Source organism: Pithys albifrons, chromosome 7 (genome assembly GCF_047495875.1).
Source record: "Pithys albifrons albifrons isolate INPA30051 chromosome 7, PitAlb_v1, whole genome shotgun sequence".
Classification (NCBI taxonomy): Eukaryota; Metazoa; Chordata; class Aves; order Passeriformes; family Thamnophilidae; genus Pithys; species Pithys albifrons.
The window spans coordinates 35,152,412-35,170,584 of record NC_092464.1 but is presented as its reverse complement, the minus strand read 5'-3'; the positions used below and the strand labels follow the sequence as shown (position 1 = coordinate 35,170,584).

Sequence of the window (18,173 nt, the reverse complement as noted above, 5' to 3'; positions counted from 1 at the left end):
GCTTGTAAAAGCAAAACATATGGACAATAAAAAAGCAGAGTGAGCCACTTTGGCAAAAGGGGTTCAAAATATTTAGAAGGATTTTCTTAGGTACTACAAGGAAAAGAGTGTACGTGAGAAAGAAGGCCCACTCACAAAGAAGAATCATAAAATCAATGGATTAAACAAAACTACGCTTTGAAAATAGCCTTTAAGAATGTAGTCTTGGGAGTTACTTAAATTAACCCGTTATTTGGGTTGGGTTTGGTTGGTTGGTTTCTTTTAGTTTTGAAGAAGGTTGCTTGAAGTTTGGGGTAAGTATAACTTTTTACCTTTTCCAAAAGCTTGAAAATGAGAAAGTTTTCATGTATAATGCCTCAACAAACATTGCTAGTACAAGCAGGTACACTAAATTCTCAGAGAACAGAATGCTCTGCAGTATAACACATGGTTTACACTGTCTGGGAAGGAGAGTTATCACTTAAGGTTAAGAAAGACTGGAAAGAAGGGGGCATAGTATGTGAGCTTGAAGAGCCTCTGCAGGGGGGAGCATGGGAAAGGTCTAAGGTGTTTAGAGCCTCTAAACATCACAGTTGATTTTCAGCCTTGGCAGAAGCATCTTTTGCTTTAGTTATGAATACACAGCCAGCCATGAAAGACTCAAAACTGGGCTGACATAGTCAGGGAAGCAGAGTCATAGCCCTAGAGCTGCAAGGGGGAAGACAGTTGTTTGTCTCACTCAATCTGAACTGTGTCACACCAAATTATGGGGCTTTACATCTTGCACCTCCAACTATAAGTGGTACAGGCAATCATGAATACATACACCTCTTCTCTGTCACTTCCAGTAATCTAATAACAAGCAAAGAGTCCAAAGGCTGTGAGTAATGGGATTCACAGGCATCCAGTATGCAGGACACCACATCCAGGCTACAAAAGTGGAGGTGCCTGTCTGATGGCAAAACCATTTTCTTCCGACCTACAAGTCTACTCTTTCGCCAAGAGTTCAAACCACCTAATCCCCTTTCCCCTTAAACTCCCCAATATTTCCCACCCTTGGACTTCTAGTCCTTCAACCCTCCTCTCTTCAATCCCGTCGCCCTAGAAACATTTCTGTCCTAACAAATGCCACCTCAAAGTCCTTGCCCTGCCATTTCCCTCATTCTCAGACATCCTACTCCTCCCACCCCTCTGCCCTCAGCTGTCCTCTCTTTAGCAGCTGCACATGACTGAACCCATCCTTTTGTCTTGTTTCTTCATGGAGAGAAAAAGCCTGTGTTTTGAGGGATGTTTTAAAAGTCTTCCCAGACACATACAGTACTTATTCAGAAGCAAAAAAAAGAAACCCTGAAGAAGTAACAAACATATCTCAGATACAGACAATGAGTTCTTCCTATGCCTCCTTGGTTATCTGTTGATAGAGGAATACTTATATCTTCCTATCACCCCAAAAAACCTCAAAACGTCTCCCAAATGTGTGGCATAATCTTGAGAGAAAGTGCAATAAGTACTGTAAGGAAGCATGAATGAGCTTCTGGGATAGGGGACTCCACAGTCAGCTGAGCACAAGGTTAAGCCTGGGTAGCTGTGGAGGTGGTGTAAAAGGAAAGGATGCAGTGCAGAAAAAATGAGCTCAGAAAATATACTCAAACTACACAGACCCTGGTCCATTCTACCATCCACTTAAACACAGCTGGTCACTTACAGTATTCATTCACACAAGATGACTGACAAATCATTAGGATAGGGTCAAAAGAGCATGAAAAGCAGATTCAGTGCTCCTTTGAAAAGAAGAAAGTGAGGAAATACCAGTTTGAATGTGAGGAGAATGATCTCAGTTCAGTTTCCTGCGGCTGTGGTGAACCCTTACAAGCAGTGTCCACTTTCCACTGGCCCATCCTCACCAAAACTACTGTTCTGCATAGCAGCAGACAAGTTCAAGCAGGTCATCTCTTCTCATGCTTTAAAGTTGATGTGCCAGAGAGAATGGCTGGAAGCCCCCGTTAGGCCATCCGGGGAGCAGAACAGAGCGGGCAGCAGCCCCTGCTGGGAATATATACAGGGTTTCCTCCCACACAGCAGGCAGGGAGGAGTGGGCAGGGAAAGGAGAAAGCAGTGGTGCACTCTCCCACCTATCCTGGAACAAGGCTGAGGTGTGCACCCACCTGCCCTCTGGGTCCACTGGCTTAGACGCAGTCTACAGGAACTGTGCTGACTAACCAGAGCAATAAGTTCAATGAAAATACCACTTGAGTTTTCAGTGGAGCCAAAGTAAAACAAATACCATGACAACAGTCCCACACACACCTTTATTCATTCTGAGATGTCCCCATACAGACCTTTTGTATAATTCATTGGTTTCATAATAAGTTTAGGTGTTAGGCTGTTTGACAGAAACTTATTTTGGCCCGACCTATACAATTTGTGCAAGTGATTCTCAAGGGACAGCACAGTTTGAGTTTTGCTTATATGTTCCAGAGCCATAAAAAATTCCAAATTTGCTTTAATGAGTCTGGGAATATGGGGCTTGGGCAAAAGGGAATTATTGGTATTTATTAAAATGGCAAAGAAGCTTCTTTGCTGTCCCCAGCTTCATCTTTAACGCTGCTTTGTTTTGGGGAAGGGCGTATGCTTTACACTTAGCTAGAAGGAAAAAAATCCTTAGTACTTGAGGTATTTTTCCTTGATACACTCCCACTAGTCTGTTCCCAAATGTGTTTTGCGAAGAGATGCAGAGCAGTCAGAGAAACATGGGGCTCCAAGGTTAACCCTCTTTGTCAAAAAGCCTGCAGCACTCCTGCCACCACTAAAGTACTGCATAATGCAGACTGGACTTCCCCACAGCAGAGAAACTGACATTGGCCAGTACTCAGGGATACTTCAATTGCTCCTACACTGAATGCAGGTCATCAATTACCATGTGCTTGTGCGTACTCACTCTCACAGGACTCAGGGAATGCATACAGCACAAGCTGAGATACGCAACTTTCTTTCTCTTCCAAGGACAACACAATCTCTTTTGTTGTTGCTTTCTAACTGGCAGCAAAGAAAGTCAGCGAGAGTTTATAATGGTTAGTTTCGATGTTGGACATAGCAACTCTACTTGTCTGTTTGTAAATGCTCAGGAGGTGCTGCCTGTAGCCTGTCAGTCAATACTGCTGACTGTGGGATTTTCATTCCTTGGCACCTGTGTTGTTAAACAAATAGGGTTGTTGGGCAAACAGCCCACAAATAAAGGACTGATAAGACAGAGAACTGGCAGGTGCTCAACCTCACTAAAACACTGGCCTCCCGTGGTGTTTTTCCAAAAATTAAGAATTTTCATTGCGTTCCAGCAGAAACCTCTTGTTGGACACAATGCATTTGTATGCTGTCCCTTCAGGTGCATGACAGCTGGATAGATAGCAGTATGCCGGCTTAGTAAAATACCCTCAGCCAAGCTGCTGCAACTGACCATGTTGGCTCTTCTTCCTCTGCATGGTTGTGCTAACACCATGAGTCATCCTTACTAACATTTAAACAGATGGGTGGTACCCTGCTAAGCCATGGTGACTTGATCATGCTCCATTATATGACTCTACCCAATGATTTAAGTTAACTCCACTAATGTAATCAAATATCTATGTGCCTCCTTGATTAATACCAAATACTCTGTCTGATATGACGCAACACCTATCTGATTCAGTTTTCTAGACTGTCTGATGACTAAACACTGCATTCATCTATAAAAAGACTAGGCTACCCTTAAATGGAAGTCTTCAAGGACAATTTGTGCAGATGGCAATTTGCTGCTGAGGTTTCATGAGAGTAGGTTTATACTGACTTAGACCATTTGGGGCTACATGCATAAGGATTGATCCTATTTACAGTATCACTGCAGTATGTTTTCTATTATGGTAAAGCATTCCAGGTCAGTGGGTCTTACTATGACCTCTCTCCTACTCCTTATTCCCCTGCATGTAGCATTCATGTAAGGTCATCAAGAATAGCTACATCACAGCTCTGTTTGTTCCACTTCAGTTAGCTCTGGTATGAAGAAAGTTAAGCCAAAGTGTATGGAGTTGCACTGGAGCAAAGAAGCTCATTTTTCAACTTTCTATGGCCTCCAGGCTGAGCCACCTCACACAGGAGCAGCCCACAAGTAGCTGGTTCTGCTACAGGAATTCACCACATTGGGTCAACACTGGCTGAGGGATTTCTGCACCACACTCCAGTTACACAACACAGACTTGATCAGTCTTTCATAGTTGTTTTATATATAGATGTATAAAAATACATATGTATGTACATATAGACATAATTTTTACAATAGTGCCTAGAAGAATTGGTTTAAAAATTGTAGGTGAGGTCCTCTCCCAAAAAGCTTGTAGATCAAAGGAAAAATGAGGGAGAGTGAGAGGAAGGAATAGGGAGACACAAGTGAATAAGATAGAAATGATACCATTATGGTCAATGTAATGAAGAGCAATCTCTGCATACCAGCAGCCTGGATCTTTTCAAGGGAAGTCAGTATGTGCATGTGATTTGGCTGGCTTTCAGGCTGAAGTACCCAAGCAGCCTACCATACTGAGAATGAGCAGAGCTGGCTATGGTCTACCTTCAGAATGTCCCAGTGACAACCAGGCACTGTCACAATTAAACTTTTCATTGCTGAAAAGTAAGTTCACTGGAGTATATGGTTCTACAGAGCAGTTGTAAGCTGCTTTTACAGCAGCTATTGCAGCCCAGATTGCCTGGCCCAGGTGCTGTCCTGGGCCTTCAATATCCAAATAATTCAGTCAGAGTGCAAAGACATGGAGGGGACATTTTAATCTGAGAAATATGTTCTGACTGGAGAGGTTGCCTCACTTACTGCTGGTCTGCTGTTGTTTGATCCACAGTGCCATTATTTAAGTCTATCAATCCAACTAGAGCTTTCCTCATTTGTGGCCCATTATTTCCCTTCTGCCCCACTGCCAAAATAGGGCAGTTCGGTCTAGTTTCAATTTATCCATTTGTCATTCAGAGGACAAAAAAAAAATAAACACAAAGGAAAGTAACAACAAAACATCAGACAAGTACTTGGAATAACTCACATAATAGCAAGGGACCTCACCTGACCTGCTGCATCCCATGTTTAACAATGTTTTAATCTCAGCATCACCAGCAAGCCAAGCTTTCCAAGAAGTGAGAGGTTTGTGTCACCAGGTTTTTCACAGAGTCGGATGACATTCAGGGAAAAAGAAAACTGGCACCTAGAATTCATGGCTTCCTGCCAACCTAGTAAAGAACCTTTTTTGTATTTCTCAGATAATTCAGACATCTGCATGATGGGGGTAGATTATTATTATCAGCAGCAGACATTTATACTGTGGTGGTGCCCAAAGGGCCCAGTCGAGACTGAGACCACATTGAACCTGGCACTGTACAAACACAGATAAGAGACAATTCTTAAAGAGTGTGTTTACAATCTAGAGACACAAACCAGATGAAAAGTAGAAGATGGAGACAGAACATTCAAACAAATAAATATACTAAAGAATTGGAGACAATTTGGAGACACTCCTCTGGTTGCTTTTTTGTCTCTTTGGAAGTTTTTTATTTAACTGGTATGCTCAGAAATTACAGGACCGAGGAAGTTTGCAAGAGGAAGGGAGTAACTAAGATTGAGACACAGGAAGGGCAACACTCTAGAGAGGGAAAATTGTGGCTCATAACTGAGAGGATTTGGGAAGCATCCAGACAAAGCTATGCTTTCTGTAGAGACTTATAAATGGAGTGTTCATATATATTCATATATGTGTTTCCTTTAGGTATTTTCCCAGTGTTGAACAAGAGATTTCAATCTGGGAAAGAGAAACTAGCGGATGGTAAAGACATTGGCAAAGTGAAAATGATTCTTGACTCTGTAAGAAATTGGAGGGCTGAAATAAGATAAGGCTAAGCTGCAAAAAGTCCTGAAGACAAGAAGCTTGATTCAGAAGTGAAGGGAAAGTCCAAGTAAGTATTTGAGAAGATCTAACACAATTAGATAAAATATACATTGGCACCGAGAAAGAAGGATTCAGCAACAAGCATCACAAAAAGAGCAAGATGCAGCATGCAGATATGAAACAATATGGTAAAAATCAAAAGTAACCAAAGAGATGTTAGTTCTCAGTTCACATATCCCTTGATGTTGCTAAAAAAGAAACTGTTCACTGGGAGCAAAGCAACTCCATCAGAACTGCACTCTTGATCACTTGCTCTAATACACAGGGACAGAACACCTAGATTAAGGGAAAATGTAAAAAAAATCTGAACAAAAACCCAGAGAATAGATATATATATATAGATATAGATATATATATATACAGTACAACAGTACAATACTATAAACCTGTGGAAAAATGCCTACAAAATTTGTTAAGAATTCTGTACTTTTCACCCCAGCATGTAGGCGAAAAGTCTCGCAAATCAGCAGCCCCATCATATATTTAATGGGCCAAAGTCTATTTAAAGGTTTAGTCAATGATAAATCTTGCCTTTAGAAACCCCAATTGTGCTAATGCCACCTATATTTCCTGAACACATGTTTAAGCAACCTCTGCAAATGCAGCTTAAGTACAAGGACCAGCAGGTCCTTGGAAGCCTCACAGAACCCATTAACATTTGCCTTTTGGCTCTTACAGGTCTTAGAAACTACTGGTTTCAATCTTCCCTTCCCTCTAAATATTTCACTGGGTCTTATTGCCTGACCCATTACAAGAAAAGAAAAGTTTAAAAATGGTTTCTTAGCTATTACCTCCTCAGAGAAGTTTATGTCCTGCACAGTGTTATGCACACAGCTGGAACTCACAAATGATACGTGGAGGATAATGGCATAGTTAAAGCAAACAGGGAAACACTGCAAAAGGCAGGTTCAAGGGATTATGAAGAACTAGCCCATATAAAACCACATTCCTGTAATAAAAAAAAAAAGGCGGGATAAAAAAAAGGCAGCATAAACATGATCTGATCATAAAAGCAGCAACCATGTCAAACTGGTTCCACTTCCCATCATGGTCATTTAGCTCAGGCAGGACCAAGGTTAGTTCTACAGGAAAACAAATGATTTTGCAGCACCACAATAGAGGTGTATTGGTTTTCAATGAAGAAAAAAGGGAGCAATAATATACAAACGGATCAAATGGCAGCTGACTTAAAACCCGGAATAATAACAGCAATAAAGCTTACACAAACACTATCTAACATGCCCATTCTTTTTAAAGTCTAGGCTTAAAACTCCAGTCTGGCAAGCAAATTCAAGAAAAATTGAAAATTTGAGGCTCGTTTAGGAAAAACATCAACAGGTTAAACAGCTGGAAAGACACCCTATCCCAGCATCCAGACAAAGTGACAACTGAACACCAACTAACTCTTCAGCCAGCTTTCTTCTCCCCAAAGGTGCTGGAGCCTTCATTTGCTCAAGTGACTTCTTTCACAAACATGTTATAGCAGTGCAAATAGATTTTATTTGACCATCATAACTTTTCATCTGAAAGGAATAGTAGATTGCAAAAGAATGAAGAAAAGCATCTTTTATTCTTAAAGAGCTGAGACCGTCTTTGGAGAGCTGTCACTGATTACTCACTATCAACAGATGTCTATACTTGAAATGAGGTAAAACAAATTTATCAAAATTCTTTCTATATACCTTTACTATTTGGACCAGTGCAATTTAATAGAAATACTAAGATAAAAGAGCTTTGTAAACCCTCTTTATTAAAAAAATTAACAAAAAAATGTTGATTTTTTTTTGTTTTGTTTTGTTTTTTCTTTTGGGGGGAGGGGTTGGTGGTTTTTATTTTAACTTCCCAAACAAAGCTGAAGTTTGTCTCTGAAAATAAGATGGTGAATTAGAGCAAAGTTATGAAAACAAAGAACCAACAGTTTCTCCAGTGCAGGCTTGTTACCATGAGCTAATAATTCCAGACTTTAAGCAAGCTGAGCCTCTTTTTTAATAACTGCATGCCCCTAGGCAAAGTATTTCTACTGAAAATTATTGAGGCATGGAACAAGGCAAGGTGTGTGAGCTAATGTTGGATTGTTCAGTTACTAAACCAACTCCTATAGCAATGAGCCTGCACTGAACTGACAGATTATTTCTCTGTATACACTTGTATAAACACACCGCTTAAGGTCGAAATCTGTGTAAGCTTTCTTTTCAATTAAAATGTCAAAGATGACAGCACATGTTTTCACTGTCCTTCACAGGATGATGGATGCTGCAGCAGTAGTTTCATGCCCCCATGTTTGAGAGGTTTGCCTGCCTGGGTGTCTAAGAAAGATGTACTTGCTGATCCCTTCATATGACTGCAGGCAGAAAGGACTGTTATACTTACACTTTGGGTGGCTTAATACCTCCTGACTTTTTCTTCCTCAACATCTCCTCCTTGGGTCCCCCCATCCAACATTTTAAAAATTAGTGCAGGAAGGTTGCTGTGCCCAAGGAGGTTGGGAAAAGGGTCCTGAATTATTTAATTAAATTAAGATTTCTACTTAAGTGAAGGCCTTAAATTTCAGACTAGTTACTGATTATGGCTAATTCACTTCAGGCACCTAACTTAGATCCCCACAGAAACAAGGCTTTTGTGGCTAGTCAACAGAAAGACACAGTACATCCCTAAAGAAGCTCCCAGAAATTTAAATATAAAATAATATTAATAAAAAAGAGATTAATCTGAGTATTTTTATTTCCTTCAGCTCCATATTTATAAACTAATAAAACTGTATCCATCAGTTTCTCATTCATTTTCATCAGTCTAGACCTTGCACAAAGACAGTGGCTCCAAGTGTTGCTGATTCTCAAGACCACATGGCAATACAACTCACAGCACATGTAGCTGTGATGCTATGGTTGGATATGAAGCAGCGATTTGATCACAATTATGCTAGAAAAGGACTACAGAAAACAGCCCAAATTACAGAAAACCACTCCAGCATCTGTCACTGGCGGATTCAGTCTGTCTAACGCTGAAGAGACACATATGTGCTGTAAGCACTGTGGAAAGCAGAATTTGCTAGGGCTAGCAGAGCACAGTCACAGTAATGAGCACAATATGTAGGTATATATATATGAGACTATTTATTTACTGACATTTAAATTCTATCCTCAACACTAAAAATACTGTAAAAGTAGTATATTGTAGAGATCTTTCTAAGGCATTGTATAAGAAAATAACATATGAGTTCCTAAACAAAACAGCAAATACGTAAAGTTGAAAATTGGAAGCTTGAAAAACTTTCAGTTGACATATGACATCAGCAGCAGACCAAAATCCAGCTCTTAATCCTATCCTTTGACAAGAATATCATAGAGAAACTCTGTGGTTTTTAATCCTCATTGCTTCTCGAGCACATTGCTCCTCTCTCTACCTTGCCAACCTCTATCTACAGCCCAGAGAAAAGTTAGCACTTATGCACAGCCCACAAAGATTGCAGCCCCAAATGTGCTCAGTGTCTCAAAAGTGCTGATTGTTTGAGTGGGTGGCAGTGGGGTAAAAGGCAGAGCACATACATGCGGGTGTGCTCTCAATCATCTGTTCAGCAAGTCATTTCCAAGTGTAAAAATATCTTAGTGCTGCCAAATACCTATATAGCTGCAGTGACCTTCCTGCCATGCCCAGCCCACTTCGCTGATCCCTTTCAAACTTTCTTACAGATTAAAATGAATATATCCTATTTCCTGGGAGGAAACTTTGCATGCGCTTTCTCTCTTAAACATGTTCAAAATCCCAACTGACAACTGTATTAGTACAAATTATGAGAACCATGGGGAGGAGGTGAATCTCAAGGCAGATAGAGCAAAGTCATGGAGAACTGCTGCAGCTGTACTTCAAGAGAGATCAGCTCTGAGCCAGCATTGTCTGGTCTCATTATTTAAAGAATTCACATTGCCTTCCCTGCTACGTCTCAGTGGGAGATATCCACTGACTGAGCGCATCAGTTGAAGAAAGAAGAATCCTAAACTCACCTACAGCAGTTTTTATATAGCTAAGGCACATTTCACTGAAGGGTGGAAATCATGTTAGCTGCTATTTGTTAATAAATTCACCCAGAACAATCCCCATGAATGGTGTGCTCCAGAAATTCCACATGACAACAACAGAAGCACTACAAGTAGTGGCTGCCAGAGATTTTACTGACACTCAGATGCCAACACAGGCCAGTAAAGACTTCCAGCAGCATGCAAGGGGAATCAGTAATAGCTAGTAGCTAAAGCCAGTGTCCACTCATGTGCAACCACAGATACATGGGAAAATTTCTCTCCCTATACATGCCTGCATGCTAAAAGAGACAGCAAAAAAGAGCAGGCATTGAAAAAACGGTTATTTTATTCTTCCAACAAAGTGCATATTATGACTGTAATATACAGTCACTATCTGTGCCCACTCCTTCCCTTTTAAGTACTGGTTTGAGCATGAACCTGCAGCTAATTTTGAGGTTGGAGTTTATTTGTTTTCACATCAATGCAATTAATTTCCACTAGAAAATGCAGTTCAGGCATTCAATCAAAATAGGCCTAAAATAATTCTGAAAAGCTCATCTGTCTCCAATCTATATAATGTTTTAAAAATTGGATGCATGCCCTGCAATAACACTACACTTCACAAAGCTTAAAGCTCTAAACTTGGGGGTATCAGTTACACTGAAACTGTAGTAAATTAAAACATCCAGTTTCTGGTTTGCATTGATTTATAAATATCGACAAAACTACTTCTGCAGTCATTACCGCTTTGGGTGCTCAGAGTTGAATTGTCAACAGTTCAGGGTTATTTTCATTCTTATGTGGCTACAGTAGCCTTTCAAGTTATAGATCCAATTCCTGATAGCATCTAAATCTCAGTTTTAAAAATATGCATACAAATTAGCCAATACTTATAATAGCAGCAAGTCTAAGTGGTCAGTAATGTCAAATACCAAAGCACTCATTTTTAAAGACTCTCTAGCCTAAAGCAGAAATGTTACTTACTATTATGAAATGTTCTAAACAGAAGCAAGTGGAAATGGGAAAAAATATGGAAAGACAAGTATCTCTAAGGAGGTTTTTTTTAAAACCGTTCTTTGAAATGAGACAATCAGAATTGTATTCAAAACTTTTCTCCTAAAAAGCTTTTCACATTAGTCTACCTAGAGATCTTCAAAATATCATTATTTATGACCAAATTACTGATGTGGAAATACAAACCTGAAAAATAAAGAGACCTCATGAGCTGTAACCCAGTTAACACAATAATTTGAGAAAAAAATAAGAAAAGCATGAACACATCAACAGCAATAGTGCCAATTCTCAATGGTGTACAGCATACAACTTTGCCAAAGATGATGGATTTAAACCAACTGGGAATCTCGCTCATATGCACACATGCACGCACACTCCATAAACAGACAACGTAATACATTCATTACATCTGGTTGTAAAACAAGCTTTGACAGTGATCTATGTCTTATGCTTCAAAAGACAACAAAAAACCCCATCTTACACCTTGATGTCTGTGGACTACCACGAAGTAAATTCTCCTGACCCCTGGTGGTGATTAGCTTATGAAGCGAAGCAGAAGGATTGCTATACTAGTCACTGACTTTCTCTTGAAATACTGTCCAAATTTTACCCTCGTTGCTATTCTTGATACTGTCACTGAAGCCCATATGTGAATCTGCAAACCAGCTTTCCACTATTCTCATCTGATTTGCCTTGTGCAGCACGTGCACTTGAACTGAGAAAGACAAGGAAAAGATGGCAGATGTTTTTCCAGGCATGATGCTCTTGCCATTAAAGTTCACAGGAATGCTGCTAATACAGTCATTTAGAATAGAATGAGACCCATAAAAATGTATGATCCCTAAGAATATACTTTCCTAAATTATACCTGGAATACTGACTTATGTGTGTTAATGATACACTACATCATACTAAGGAAAAAAAGCTTATTTTTCATTTTTCCCTTCCAATCTGTACTGATGTTTCATGTTTAGTGTTTCACAGTTGGGTTTCTTGTTTGTTTGTTGGGGTTTTTTTAATCTTATCTTTGTCTTAAAAGACATGTTGTCAAAAAAAAGGAAACATTCCCTCAAACCAGAACTTTGTGTTGATTAAAATAACATCCTCTGCACCAGTTTAGAATAAAGCACTTAATGGTCAGTAGGCAGTCATGTAAAAAACCTCAGGTCATCCTGTCAACTTTCAAGAGTCTGCACTATGAACTAACACACTGCTAATTATTTATTTAATGTCTTTAACATGAACCATAAGTCTTCATGCATACTCCATGAATAGTTATGGTTTACACTGTTTCTTTTTTCCTCCACTTTTTTCCCTTTGAGAACTGTCACTGAAATAGTGCTTTAACTAGAAAGCTGCCATGCCACGAGAAGTAAAAAAGAAGTTTTTTCGTCAGCAGAGACAAAAATTGAATCAGGTGAATTTTGAAATTCTGAGTGTACTGGGTAACTTTTAAGATTTTTGCACCGCACCATTTTAAACATCACAATTCAGCAAGGAGGAAATAATCTTTGCATAAAATAGTTTTAAAGGCTGGGCTGATCAGGCTAGAAGGACCTCTTTTGCAGCATTTGCACAAAGTAATGCCACTTATCTGGACATAGCACAGGTTTCCTGTGGACACGCAGGTCTGAAAACAGCCCTCCCAGGAACACAGGCATCATTTCAACTCCCACTGACTGCCCAGTGCTCCAAAACCCAACTCCAAAGTACCACTTTTCAGTGAAGTGCCACTACAGCCATCAAGAATGGACTGCAATATTTGCATTAAGAGTTTCCAGATTTAAACTGGGGGAATGGGTAGGCTGGAGCTGTTAGTGGAAGGCCTCTGACAATAGAATTTGTTTCTCCTGCTGGCCTGACAGTCAGCGCATGCTGACATTCAAGAAACATTAGTTGGTTTTGTGGTGTTTTGGAGGGGGAAGTTGGGGGGAGGAGGGTTGTGGGAGGTTTTTTTGGTTTGTTTTGAGTTGGATGTTTTGTTGTTGTTTCATTTTATGTTTTTTAACTGCTTGGAGCTGTTGGGAGGGCAGAGGAAAAGGACTGTCAGCTTAGGGAAGGAAAGAGGCAGAAGATGACATCTGGAAGGGAGAAGATGTGTCCTTTTCCAGATGTCTCTTATGAAATAAGTGTTAGTCACACATGTGCCCTGAGACACATCAATATACTGCAGGTGAACATGTTAAAAACCACTAACTTTACCTAAACAGCAAAGAGGCAGCTCCACTGGATTTACAGTAACATCAGATCCATTTGATTTGGCCGCAGGGAGCCAGACATTTGACTGATATGGTTAAAATATCTCAACAATCACAGAAATAGACCCAGTCAAAGCCTGTTGCATCACCTGCATTTATTTTTTACTGTTAATAATTAGCCATGGAAGAAAGATAGAGATCTGTGCTCTATATATTTGCCATCTCCAACAGTATGATCTCAGCTCAGAGAGCAGCAGGAATTTGCACAGCAGTGAATATGGCTGATTTCCAGGGGTCAGAAGCCATGGCTTACTCACTCCGCTACACAGTTTCTGCTGTTCTACTCCTTTTCTTTTAAGAGGAAAGGCAAATATGATGAATGTAAAAAATAGTGGCAAAGTCAGATTGCAGGTCAGCATGTTTTTATTATCCCCCGGTCTCTCTATTTTGTGAAGCTCTTCTATTAGCCCACCAGATAACAAGACCTTAAAATGGCTCATATATAAACAAATTTTATGTGAAACTGAGTATTTAGGAATAGTAGTTCATATGTATACATTTAGACCAACATGGAAATCTGCCTTTACCTCTTTCTCTATAGCAACAAACCATCTGAATAAACAACATTACACCTCATATAAATCTGACCCGGTCCATGTAGGATATATAACAAAGGTAATCTGTGACTTGAGAGAAGAAAATGCAGCAGTATATATGCAAGACACTTTATATTTGGCAGACACATACAACCAGCTGTTTACTCTTCAGCTTGTGACTATTCATCTACTGGGACATCCCCCACCCCTGTAAACCTTGCTTAGCTCCTGGTCTTATTTCCACTGTAGATTTAACCCTAAACTATGGACAAACATAGTGCCTGGGGCTTAAAGTTGTGTCATTTAGTATCATTTTGACATCTCTATACATTATAATGAGCATGTTTTTCACAGGAGAGTTGGCATCTGATTTTAATTTGTACTAGAGTTATGGTCACAATAAATATCTATTCAGATATCGATGAGAAGTCTCTAATGCAAATGGAAAGTGTCTATTTTCTTGTAGTTTCAAAGCCATTTATGTAAAACACAGTACAGATCCACATGCAAATCCATTATCAATCCACCACTGTGTCCTGGCTCCTGCTCTGGCAGAAGGCACTCCTGTGCTGAGCAGCCTCAGCAGGTATTATAGCCTGCATAATAAAGGAACAGGTTATGAAATCATTAGTGCCTCAGCTGAGGCTGCCACAGGGATGCCCCTCTATGTTCATTGTGAAATGTTTCTTTGGCAGCTGCATCCTAGAAGCATATTTGGATGTTGTTGCTCCAGCCTTGCCACATTGAGTGGGAAGTAAATCAGTATATTCATGTTTTGAACTTTAATGTTGGGGATGGAAATCTTTCTGGTCCACCTCAAGGCTAATTCTCCTCAATTACATACGCTTAATTCTATGCTTGAAGACTCTAGGAAGCCCAGATGTCTATAATCACATTCCAAGACCTACGTAGTGAAGGACCTGGGCCATGCCCAGGGAGGACAGAAGAGACCTAAGTTTTGTCAAACACCACATGTTCTGGCTCTCCTTGTCCTGCAGGCAGCCACTGCTAGCATTACTTCAGAGCAACCCAAATACAGCTGAGGGCTGCCCTCCCCTTGGCTGGAGTCCTGGCTTTGGGTACAATGCAAATCCCATTGGCACTTCTCTGTAAATGCAAGCTCAGGTGAAACTGCGTTAGCCCAAGCAGCTGAAGCTAAACTCACTTGTCCCTCCACAGGACAGTTCATGTCCCTAACAGAAGAAAACAAAATCCACAGCTGCTCACTGAGTAAAGCATCTAGGGCCTTTTTTATGTTCCTTATTCCTTCCAAAGGTTCCTTACTCCAACCTTCAGACCCTTCCTGCAAGGTTCACAAATACTTGTGAACTGTGCCCTTGCAAATGTGCAAGGTAGCACAACCATGATCTGGATCGGGGACAACTGGTGGCCCTAAATATCGAAGTATTCCAATGTAAGAAAAAGGAAAGTAGTGCAACTTGAAGGAAACTACTAGTACCGTGTGGGGAGGGGAAGTTTTTGGAAGCAGTGAAATTTTTCTGACTTGAGTCACCCTTGGGGTCTGGTCTACTGGTATTTGCAAAACTGATTTCAGTCAGTTTTACCAGCTGTATGAGAAAGAGCACACAAAGGAAGCACTCGTGTCAGGTTCCTGAGCATTAAGTCAAGCTAGCCTGGTTGCTGTCTTTCTGAATCGATGCACCAGGTCATGATTTAAGTAAGTGAGGTGCCGGGGCTTTTTAAAGCAGCATAAGTAAATAGCTAAGCTTGATGTGATATAAAAAGCACGATAACAGAAAGGAGAACTTAATGTAGTAATGAAAATCACTTACCCTTAATCATCCCTGAGACAGTGTTTTTAAAACACTACTTGATTTATTCAACTAGCAAACGTGCCTCCTTTGACTTTTCTAATAACAGGCCATCTTAGCCATGCTTGTTGGGATTTGAGTTCAGAGGTTTTTTAATTAGCATCTCAAGTACATTATTTAAATGTCTTTGATGCCCTTTTCTTTAAAATCATTTGCTAAGCAATAAATCATATTTATTCATCAAGGAGACACACCCACCCACTCCCACACACACACCCTTAAAAAACCAAAATCCCAAACAATCCATAACATGACCACGAAAGTTTGGAAAAATAAGAGGTTTGGTCACAGATATGGAACCAATGTTGCATATTTTAGAGCACATTATTGCTTAAAGACTTATTGAAGTCCAAATTCATTGCTGCTGACAAGCATTCCACTTAGTGTACGAGAGACTGTACGAAAGGTTGTTTGCTGCATGATTTACGACGGTGCCCGTACTGTAAACTACCTGTGCTCTGCCGAGCAACTCCATGCTTCCTCTCCAATGGAAGGGCCTCAGCTTTTGAAAAAGCTGGACAATTTCTCAAGTGAGTACACTCTTATGACACTGAGGCTAGCCAGACCACAAACTATTTTATTATGTTGTGCAAAAACCTCTGTGCAAAAAAACCCTTCTTTAATTAAGATAGAGCAACCAGCACTGTGGTTGTAATTACCTTGGACTGCTTTACCCACGGGCATAATGAAATAAAATTGGGCCCTCTATATTTTTGTTTTTAAACTAAGTAAACCCGAATTAATTTATTCAACTCAAACCAGACAGGTTTCTCTTTAAAAGAAGGCCTATATCGTGGGGGGGGCTGGTGCAGCAGGCAGAGTGACATGCAATGATGACTGTGAACTGCAAACTGCTGGCAAAACATTTGGCTTGCCGTTGGTCCATGGCCAGTATTTTCCTTTGTTAATGAATCCCACATCTTTTATAAGTTAAGCATTTTTCTTCTACCCCTTCATTTTATTTGAAACATATTTTAAATATTTTTGTTTTCATGACGTAGTGGAACATGATACAGCCCCCTCCTAACCCTGAATATGGGAAAATCAATTAAAATTTTGACATTAGGAGCTATGATATAAACATATGGTTTAACTGCTCAGACATATTTTTTTTAAGCAAAGTATCAAGGATCAGTGCAGAGAAAAGTAATCAAATGAGAACTCCATGTTATGGGCTAAAAAGTATACCAACTGAATGAATATCACAGCCAAAACATTGCTATTCACCAAAACCAAAAAGCCCTGCAAACCTTAGATTTAGAATTACGTATTCTTTCCTGAGGAAAAAGGCCATTTAAAAAAAATCATCTTGAATAATGTGTTCAATATTTAGTGCATTTTGTCTCACCCAAAGAACCTTCATTTTATCACTTAAAGAATGCAACCTTAAAATGGAGTTTTATGGGCTTCCTCAGTAACTTCCAATTCTTACCTGAAGAACAAAAAATAATTGAGCAATATCCTACTCAAACAAAATCCTGATTTTCAAATGCAATGATCATTTGGGGCATTCAATCACACCTGCCCAACTGACCAACAGTCCTCAGGATCCTGTGACAACACAACACCTTCCAGCTCCCTTTGATATTTCAAATCATCAAAACCCCAGACAGACAAAATGATAAGCCACTGAAACTCCAGGGACTACAGGAACCAAAGAGAAGATTTAACTCTCTAGGTCACTATGCATAAAGGTTTCCCCAAAAACCAGCTCTTTCCTAGAGCTCTTGAAAGACTGGAATTGATGTTAAAAGTGGAGAGTTATGTTTAACCTGTCACTAGTGAAAATAAGACGTTTTTCTCAATCATGCTCCATGGACATCTAGTCTCCAGTTCAGAAAGCACCTAGGTCCATGAATTTACATACGCTGCTTCAATTCTTCAGTTTTACAAACCTTGCAAGAGTTCTTCAGCCACAGTAACTCGTAGCTAGTTCTGCTGAGGGCAGAAATGATGAAAGTATAGCACAATGCATAGCTGGCCCTGAAACCCACACTGGGTGAGTACAAACACTGGAAAAAATTGCAGAAGCCTTTTCTGCACCAACCCCCTTACTTTTCATAGTGAGATGGTGCCATGCTTGAGTTAGAAATGACAAAAAGCTTCTTCTAGAGGCTCCTGATATCAACTCAAACCCTTGAAGTTATATGAGGATAGAGATTTCAATTATCCATAGAGTATGTGCAAATTAAATATACTTTACCATGATGAATTCACTTGCACTGCAACTGACGTGATTAATGCAGAAAATTGCAGCCAAGTTCAAAAACTAGAGGAGCACTTTCAGGTTGACCAAAACTATTAAATTCACTAACAAGCTATTTTTAATACATCTTGGGGAAAAAAAAAGTGGCAAAGCAAAGAATATTTGGAAAAGCAGAAATATTTAAGTTTGAAATGCCATATTAATCTGGAAAGTTACCTAGTTAATTCAAAATGTTAATTTTCTTGACAATCTGAGAACGTCTTTGCTCTTTATTTGTACAGAATAATTAAGAAATTAAATCATATTGACTTAACCTACATTATTATTTTTAATTTCAGTCACTAAGTCAACAAGTTTGTT

General features: G+C 39.7%; 1 protein-coding gene across 3 annotated transcripts in view; it reads right to left on the bottom strand.

Annotated features, from left to right (window-relative positions):
• CREB5 (cAMP responsive element binding protein 5) overlaps positions 1-18,173 on the bottom strand; it is a 254,317-nt gene that overhangs the window by 74,887 nt on the left and 161,257 nt on the right. The gene's annotated exons all lie outside the window — the stretch shown is intronic.